The sequence below is a fragment of the Lactuca saligna genome, chromosome 8 (genome assembly GCF_052625555.1).
Source record: "Lactuca saligna cultivar CGN05327 chromosome 8, ASM5262555v1, whole genome shotgun sequence".
Classification (NCBI taxonomy): Eukaryota; Viridiplantae; Streptophyta; class Magnoliopsida; order Asterales; family Asteraceae; genus Lactuca; species Lactuca saligna.
The window spans coordinates 222,027,299-222,036,759 of NC_136424.1; the positions used below are offsets into that span (position 1 = coordinate 222,027,299).

General features: G+C 30.2%; 1 non-coding gene across 1 annotated transcript; it reads left to right on the top strand.

Moving 5' to 3' along the window:
- The first annotated feature begins 8,031 nt into the window (after positions 1-8,031).
- On the top strand, positions 8,032-8,137 carry LOC145013640 (small nucleolar RNA R71). Its single transcript, XR_013665188.1, has one exon. It is a non-coding gene; the product is annotated as a small nucleolar RNA R71 (small nucleolar RNA).
- The last annotated feature ends 1,324 nt before the right edge of the window (positions 8,138-9,461 follow it).

Consider the following 9,461-nt stretch of genomic DNA (forward strand, 5'->3'; position numbering starts at 1 on the left):
TTGAATCAATTAAGTTTGGGGTAAGGGGTTAAATTTAGGAATAAAAACTCATTGAAAAAAAATGAAAAAATGACTAGGATTTAAAAAATTATTAGAAAGATTTGAAATAATAATCTAAAATTAAAACTGGTGATAATAAAAAAATTAAATGCTAGTATAGTGTAGTATGATATAATGTGAGCTCAAATGTTTACTTGAGCCGATATATGTTATAGTGTCCTTGTGGCTTCCCATTCTTAGTGAAAGGTCATGAGATATGAAAGGTAATTTGGTAGTTTATATGATGTAATAAGTTTTGCAACCTGTACGTGAAATCTATCTAAGAGAGCTTATGTTATCATTGCACTTAGATTAATGCATCTAACCAATAAATGTTGAAGTTAAGCTTCCTTGCTTAATCACGTAGGATTTGAGCAAAAAAAATTGGTATATATATATATATATATATATATATATATATATATATATATATAAAGATAAGAAATTATAAAGGTTGAAAATTTTTTGGAGCTATCAAAGGAAAAGGTCAAAAAATTTGAAGAATTAAAAATTGAAGATACGAAAGTCAAACAAAAATGTGTTGTATTCGAAGAAATCAAAGAGTAATTATCAAAGAAGTGATAAATTCAAAGAGCTCCATTGTGGTATGAAATTTGTAATTCTTTTTTAGATCATATGTATGCTTGGTATGCTTATCCAAAAATACCATGAGGTTAAGATCGATTTCTAAGGATGGATTCGGAGGGTTGATAAAATAAGTGTCATATAAACTAAATGTTTCATGTTCATAATTATTGTGAGTATTTAGGATTAGGAAGTCTTTAGGTAATGCATACACAAATACATGCATTATGGTCTTGGGATAATGGTTGGGTTTAAAATGATTTTTTTATGTGATATTGGTAAGTTAAAAATAAGTTTCCTTGGGGGCAATCAAATGTTAAGTGTGGGGTATTTTGATATGTGCATATCTACATATTTATTTTACATCATATCTTAATATTTTTAGCTATATTATGATTATTATAAAACAAAAGGTAATTATTATGTTTAATATTTGTTATGCAACATTAAAGATATGCTTGGCCCCTTGTTAGTTTATTCAGCATATCTCATGACTCGCAACTCCAATTGTGAAGATTCAAAAAGTTATGAAAATTAGACACAATTTCGGATGACTTTCGGGTTTTGACAAATACGTTGATTTATAATAACAACGTTGTGGTCAAACAACCATGACGTGGTAAATCAAAACTTTGTGATTCCTGTGATAACCGTAAAAAATCGAGTTGGTTCTAGATTTGACTAAACTTAGTTGCATGTATATGCACGACACATACTATACTTATTAACTATAAGCTAAGTTATAACCTACTAGAAACTTGGAAACAAGTAGAATTGAAGGATATTGTACTTGGATTTCACATTGGTATGTGAATTCTACAACTACTTAACTGCAGTGACTACCCGTATTCGGTTCACTCTTTGACTCAAACACCTTTTTCACGAATCATATACACACATAATTTGCTTAACCTATAAGTAGAAATTAGGTCAAAGTATCATAAAAACTTAAGTCAAAGTTGAAGACTAGGACTAGTACACTTGATTCCTCAATTTCGTTTGAATCTCGGAATCACTACATAGAATGCCAACAAACCGGTAAAAATAAATTACAAATTTTATTTCTAACTTGAATAAGAGTTATGAAACTCTAAAATAGTTTGAAGTCTCAAAATTTAATTAATCTTGATATCTAAAGACTTACAAACTCCTCAAGATCCTAAAAAGCCATAAAAACTCAAATTTATAAATTTTATCACCCAAAATTCCATAAATTTTTTACGAACCACATAATATCAATTTAATATAACTAAATTCAGTAAAATGCATTCAAGGAAAATAAAAATTAAGTCATTGACATTTACCCTTAATTTATAAGACAAAATACAAATGAACTTTGCAAAAACTAAAGATGATTTTTATAAAAATAATTAGGAGGTCATATTTATTCAAAGTAAAGCTTTAAAAGCCTCCTAAAACCCTCTGTAATCCCTCTTAAGTTAGGCCACCACCTCCAAAGAAATCTCTTCCTAAAACACTAAATAAAGTTATTCACTCCCATACTATTCTCTCTTGTCTCTCATTTCTCTCTTTCACTCTCATACACATTTCTCTCTTTCTCCCCCTAAGAACCATGAAACTCAAGATGCTCAAATCTTCATCATCTAGTGGTGTTTGTTAAGGTTTAACACGATTTTCCTTCATCTTCCTTCAAGCTTTGCTTGTTTTCTTGCACTTTCTCCTTCTTCTACTTCTTCATTTTCTTGAAAATTGTTTTATTCTTGTTAAAATAGTGTTTAGAACATCATGGATGTGTTTTAACACCATGAATGTATGTTAAACAAGGTTGCATGTTCATGATCTTAGTGCAACAATCGATTTTAAGGATCAAAACATCAAACTCATTTTTAAGAGTTCTTGAGAAGTAAGATTTTTGTATTTTAATGCATGTATGTAAATTATGATTTTTAAATATATTTTATCTCTGGAAACATGACCATAACATGCATGGATCATGATATCTTTAAAATATTTCAAAAGATTTACTCAAAGAAATGATGAAAAGTCACTTTTCTAACCAATCATCATGCATGCAATCTGCCAGATTTCTTTACCCGACTTTAAACTGCAATATCTCACTCATTTCATAACCAAAATTCAACATTAATTTTCGGAAATATAATATCTTGAGTTAGCTTTCAAATCCATCTAACCTCACTGGAAAATTCAAAAATTTCGATTTTTACAAAACTGTTCCTCAATCAGCACCTTTTTGTGAATGCTAGTTTTGTATTGCATGTTCAAAGGTCTTATTCCTCACTAAAAATCTATGAAAAATTAATTTGAGCACTTAACATCATTGATTAAGAGGTACAAAAAGATCTTGATTCAAAAGTCTTTGGAACATGTTGCAAAAATTCTCAAACTAACATCAATAATCTTTACCAAAATCACAAGTATCAAGTTTTCTCAATAATTTATTTAGCCTTTAGGCATGTTTTTCGACATCAAAAATAAAAAAACGATTTTGAATTGATATTAAATTGTATGAAGATGCATTTTCAAAATATTCAACTCAATATATATATATATATATATATATATATATATATATATATATATATATATATATATATATATATATATATTTCTTTATTTTTACATGAAAATAATAAGAAAATAGAGTGGTAAAGCATATAAAATACTTACACTTGTAAATAAATTCTGGAATTTTTTTTGAATTATCCTTGTAGTTAATAAACATCTCTGATGAAGTTTCATCAATACTTGTTACTTTAGTATGGTTGTGAATTTTCTTTTTCTTTATCTCCAATAAATCATAAAACCACTTTAGGGAATGTGAAAATATTATCAATTATTTTTCACAGCTTCTACCTTATGTTTATGAATCAGACAAATATTTTGGGAATTTTTTAAAGTGTATATCTATTTTTCCATGATTTTTGTGTTTATAATGGACTAAAAATGGAACAAATAGTTTTCCTCATCCAAAATTCATGAAAATTTACCAGTGCACCTTTTAATATATTAGGATGCTACATAAAATTTTTGATGATTTCTCTCTTTTGTATTCTATTTTCTTCTATTTTCCCAAGATTTAATACACTTAAATCCATAAAAATCATAAAATTGGGCTAAACAGTTTAGAAATCTATTTTTATATTTTTCCCAGGTTAATAATGTTTTTTATAACAGTTTACAAAAAGTTTGGGCAATTTTGGAAAAACTTTTCAATTTATTTCAATTTTTATTATAATAAATGCACACAAATCATAAAATTGGGTTAAACAGTTTAGAAATTCATTTTTATATTTTTCCCAACTGAAGTATATCTAATGATAGTACCATAAAAAGTTTGGAAATTTTTATCATTTGGATGCTATTTTTCACAAATTTATATTGTTATTAAGGCATAAAATTTTGGAAAAATAGTTAATCCTATCAAAAATTCAAAGGAAAATTTATCGAAGACATCTACTGTATTTAGAATGAAAATGCAAATTTTGACAATTTTTGGAAACTTTTTGATAACATTTTGGATTTTTAAGAGCTTAAAACACATTTAAATGTGTTGAAATACCCTCAATTAATATTACAAAAATCTGGAAATTAATATCTAAAATTGTCTTAATCACATGAGTAATAAAATTTCATCATTTCAGAAAAATGTTTGAAACTTATTAATATTAAATTTTGATACAATATTGGCTTAATTCTATTGTAGTAGTAAGTATATTAGCATTAGATGTCAACTAGAGACTCACTAGCGTATACCATTATTGTAGGATTCGGTAGTGATATAAGTGGAACTTAGATCAAGGCATCATTTGCATCATCTCAATGCATTGTGAGTATTCATAACTCCCCCTACTTTCGGTTTTTATGTTTTGGGGTGGAAAAGCATGTCCTAAACTCTTTATGTTTGTTGTATATAATTTGACTTGTATCAAACTTGGTTGCTATATGTTGCTATGTATGTGTATGCTATTGTTAATTCATGAGGTCTTATCACGTTTAAGTCCATGGAATCAGTTCACACAACTCATTAACTCATTTGAGCCTATGGTTATTATTGATAGCACTATTAGGAAGTAGACAACTCCTCACTCGCACGATTCGCTTGAGTGCATTTTACCAAATTTCCCTATGTTAGCGATAGACATAGAAGAGGGCACCCTTGGTCATTAGGATTGGGTTGTGAACTCATGGTATAATCATTATGCACATACTAACCTTGTATTTCGTTTTAGCAACAAATTTTATTTCCCATGTGAACAAACGTTGCATCTCATTTGGGTAACATACTTCATTTCTCATGATGAAAACAAACTTTGTTTATGCAAACTTATTTACTCATATTTGCATTACATTTGTATTTATAGACACTTTATTTCCGATGAGAATATGAACGTCACATCTTATTTAGGGAACATACTTCATTTCTCATGATGAAAACAAACTTTGTTTATGCGAACTTATTATTCATTTTTGGAATATATTTTCATTTGTGGAAACTCTTATCAGAACTTTGAGTTCAATTCATGAAACTGATATTATTTTTATATCTGTGAGTACACACCAACTATTTTTATAGTTGACGCTCGTTTTACAAGCTTTTTTAGGAATCATCTAGTAAGAGGCACATAGAGACACATCACTTTTAGGAGCATGCACATGTGTTGTATTTCAATTCACATTGTAATTTTTTTTTAATTTGTTCAAACCCATTGTAAATTTGTAATGCTTTTTAATATTGTGGTTGGTGTTGTCTTTATTGTTTGCTGTGCAACCCTTTGTACTACCACGCACTATATATCCGCTTTAGCGGGGTGAGACAAATCCTGACACTAACTTAGAGAATATGAGACAAACTCAAGGACCACGACGTAATTCTATTACCATGACATAGTGGCTAGATTTTGGTAACTATATATATCATAAATATTAGATCGATTCTAGCAGAGAGAGGTTTTAGGGGTGCGAATATTAACGAAAAAAATACCCTTCCAAGAACCCTTTGAAGCTAGAAAGTTGATTGGAGCAAGGATTCACATCTAGACATTCGATTTGCTTAGTTTAATGATGTTCAGATTAGTTTACCTTTTGTTTATGTGTTCATCAGTTCTAATTATGGGCTAAAACCCTTGCTTTCGTTTAGATTAGATGAACTCTTGAATATTATTTGTTGATTTATTGTTTGATGGATTGATGAAGTTGGTTTTTGCTTTAAATATTATTTGATATGTGTAGACCTAGCTTGTTAAACTTTCTATATATTGCCTTGTCTCAAGTATTTTTGGAGTTAAATTGTAGTTAGTTACATGAACTTGATTTACTTAGTTATTGATGACCATTAATTTGCTAAGGCTAGAGTCTGACCATATACTAGTATAGGTGATAAGTTAGTTGTTTAAGTGTGTTAGAGAGTAGTATTTGATCATAATATTTTATCGATTACTATACTTGAGTAACCAATAGTAGTCTATAGATTCTATCATTCAGAGTCTAAATTACCTTTAAAATCAATTTAGTGTCCTTAACTTGCATGATCATTGATTAAAGTTGTTAAATTGACTTGTGCTAGTTAGTCTGACCATGATGACTAGTAAGTTTTATTTGGTAACTAATGGAATTAATCCATTGTCTTGAAATTAACAATAGGAAAAGGAGGTATTCGAACCTAAATGAGAGTATCTTTTATTCTTGGTTTTTAATCGTCTTTTCAGTCATTAATTAGATATTTTAGTTCATGTTTTTTTTTAACTTGTAAAATCAGATAAAATCCCCACTTTTAGTTATTTTTCTTAGTTTAGCTTTTATTAATTATTTATTAATTAAATTCCATTCCCTGTGATCAACATCCGACTTACCCAAGCTATTCTATAATTTGACTAGGTACACTACCTATAAGTGCGTACTTTAGCTAAGTAGTTAGGTTTATAAATTTAAAGCTAGATAGGTATAATCTGTGCACATCAGGTGTTAAGTAGTGTACATCCAAGAATAATAGGTACATATGCATCCTCTTTCATATCCAAGACAATAAAAACAATTGGAAAAATGAATTTTCCAAATTTTACCAATAAATCCTTGACCATGCCTCGATGATAAGTAACCGAATGATTTTCTATATGAATCGCCATTCTTGTGTTCTACAATTCTGGTAAATCGAGTTTTTTTTTTTGTATAAATAATATGGTATCAGGTTAATGCTAGCTTCAGATCAGCCAAAGCATACGACTTTGTTGCATTTCCAAACTCACATGGAAAAATCAGGTGTCCTAAGTCTCCCATCTTGGTAGGTCTTTCTTCCATTACAACCACTTAACATTTTTCATTAGGAACAACCTTGGACATATTTACTAATTTTTGACGAGTGTTCAGAAGGTCTTGAAGATATTTTGCATATTCTCTCATCCTTTCCATGGCTTAAATGAATAGGATGTTAACTAGAATCCCCTTCACTTGTTCGATAAATCTTTTATGCTCTTCTTCCAATGGATGTCGCCTAGCTCGAGAAGGATAAGGTAATGGCGGTTGATAAGGTTTAACCGAAGAAGTTGTGTGATTCTGTTGAGACCATAATATCACATGATGATCGTCATGTTGTAAAGTGTGGGTAGAGGATTTTTCTATTTCTATCTTCAATTCTTCTAATAGTAGATCAGGTAGCTTTTTGGCTTCATTAAGGATCACTAAAGTCTTAGAAATAATGTCTTCTTTAATGGAGATCTCCATGACGTGTGGTTATTATTTTGGGTGTATTTTGGTAGGAATTAATCTTTTATGGACGAGTTTAGTTAATTTATTGAACTGAGTTTATATATTTGAAATGGCTGATTGTTCGTTTCTTAATGTGGCATTAGTAGAACCGTGCCTATTCTCACTACCTTCCATGAACCTATTAAACATGGACTTGAAATTGGGTTTCTTCTCGGGTGGTGGTTGTTCTTTTGGATAATAACATCAGCATGTTTGCCTATACTTTTCTTATTTCATCTTCTTGTATTCTTCATACGATAACCATTACTTCCTAGGCTTTCTCCAATCTTCATCATATCAGTCACCACTAGAGTAGTAAACTAGAAACTTTCGGTTCCTATTTTCATCCAAGTCACATTCATTTCTCAAATGCGGTCCCTTGCAATTGTTACAACCCACTTGAATGGCATGTATGGATAGACCCATTTTGGTGATCCGCCAGTCTATATTATTGAGTTTTTCCATTATTGCCGCTAATTTATTGTTTCCTCCATCGATACTTACCTTGCCTCTTGTAATATCTTCACTCGGGTTGTAGTATTCTCTCGAATGCTTGGCAAACTCTTATATTAACACTTGATTGTAGTTAGATCCTTCTTCTTCATGGTTCCTTGAGAGTCAAGGAGTTTCCATGTGGTCATGTTTATCCCATCATAGAAGATCGAAACTTCCTGTTGCACATCAAGGTCGTGTTGAGGGCAATTCCTTAGCATTCCTTTGTATCTCTCCCAAGCTTCATATAAACATTTGTCATCGTTTCGTTTGAAGTTTTCTATTTTCATTTTAGTTTGGCTATCTTCAATGAAGGGTTGAATTGTTCAATGAATGCATTATAAAAATTGGTCCAGTTTGTGATTTTTCCTGGTGTAAGTGACTTTAATTAAACCTTAGCCACTCTTATAAATGTCACTAGAAGCATCCTTAGTAGCACCGCATCTCGTGAACCATTTGCAACATTGAAGTAGTTTGTAATCTACAAAAACTCATCAATGTCTCTAAAGGCATATTCATGGTCCTTCTATGAAAATGGAATATACTTAAGCATTGAGAGGATATGTCCCTTGAGTTCAAAGTTCGTTGCAGTGAGAATTTTTGGTGCAAAGAGACCCAGTCTGTTGTCATTACACATTTTCCCTTTGTACATCTCTATCATCATTGTTGTGATGTTCGCAATCTCTTATACCTATCTTTTGACTTCTTCTTCTAAATCACTTTTTGTTTATGGCCTATATCCAGTGCCTTTCTTGGCGGGAGTTCTATTAAAACTTTCAACTTTGTCCTATTGAAAGGTGTTATTCGACTCATCTGCCTTTTTATCTGTCTTCTTGTGAAACGCAGATTCTGGATCTTCAAGTGGTGGCACGATCGGAACATGTGATCCAATGCTAATATATTACTAAAAAAACAATAGAAAACAATAAAAACAAACTAAAAATGAATTAAACAAAAAAACTAAAAAACATTGTTTTCAGGTCATGAAAGAAGAGCTGTCACGACATGATTACTAATAAAATAAAAAAACTAAACTAAACATAAAATGAGCTTTTTGCGGTTTTTACCCCCAAAAAAAGGATCGAATAACCTTAAGCAATTAAACTAAATACTAAAATAAGTCATTCTCCGGCAACGACACCAAAAAACTTTGATGTGTACAGATACCTACCACTTTTAGATTTATAACCTAACAAAGCTTAACTAACTAATGGATGTACAACGAAGATATATAGTTCATCAAATCTCAATTAAACTCATCAATAAATAGAAAATAAATTATCATTAATATAAAAGGTTCTTTAACGAGAAACCATAATAAATAAACAAGTAACAATAATCTAAATCCAATAAAACAACACATAGTATGTAAGATCATCTACTCTAAACGAAAGTTAGGGTTTTTGGCCCATAACTATTGAAACCACACAAGTAAGAATGAAAATCAATTTGATACACATGATAAAAAAAACAAAGGAATAAAGTAAGTAGAAGTAATGTTTCCTTTAAATCTCCTAAAACTCAAGCTCTAAATCAAACTCTACTCTCTAATGCCTCCAAGGGATGACTCTGACCTTCAAAAGTCAACAGTACCTTCCATAATCTGCTAGGGTTGAGAGCCA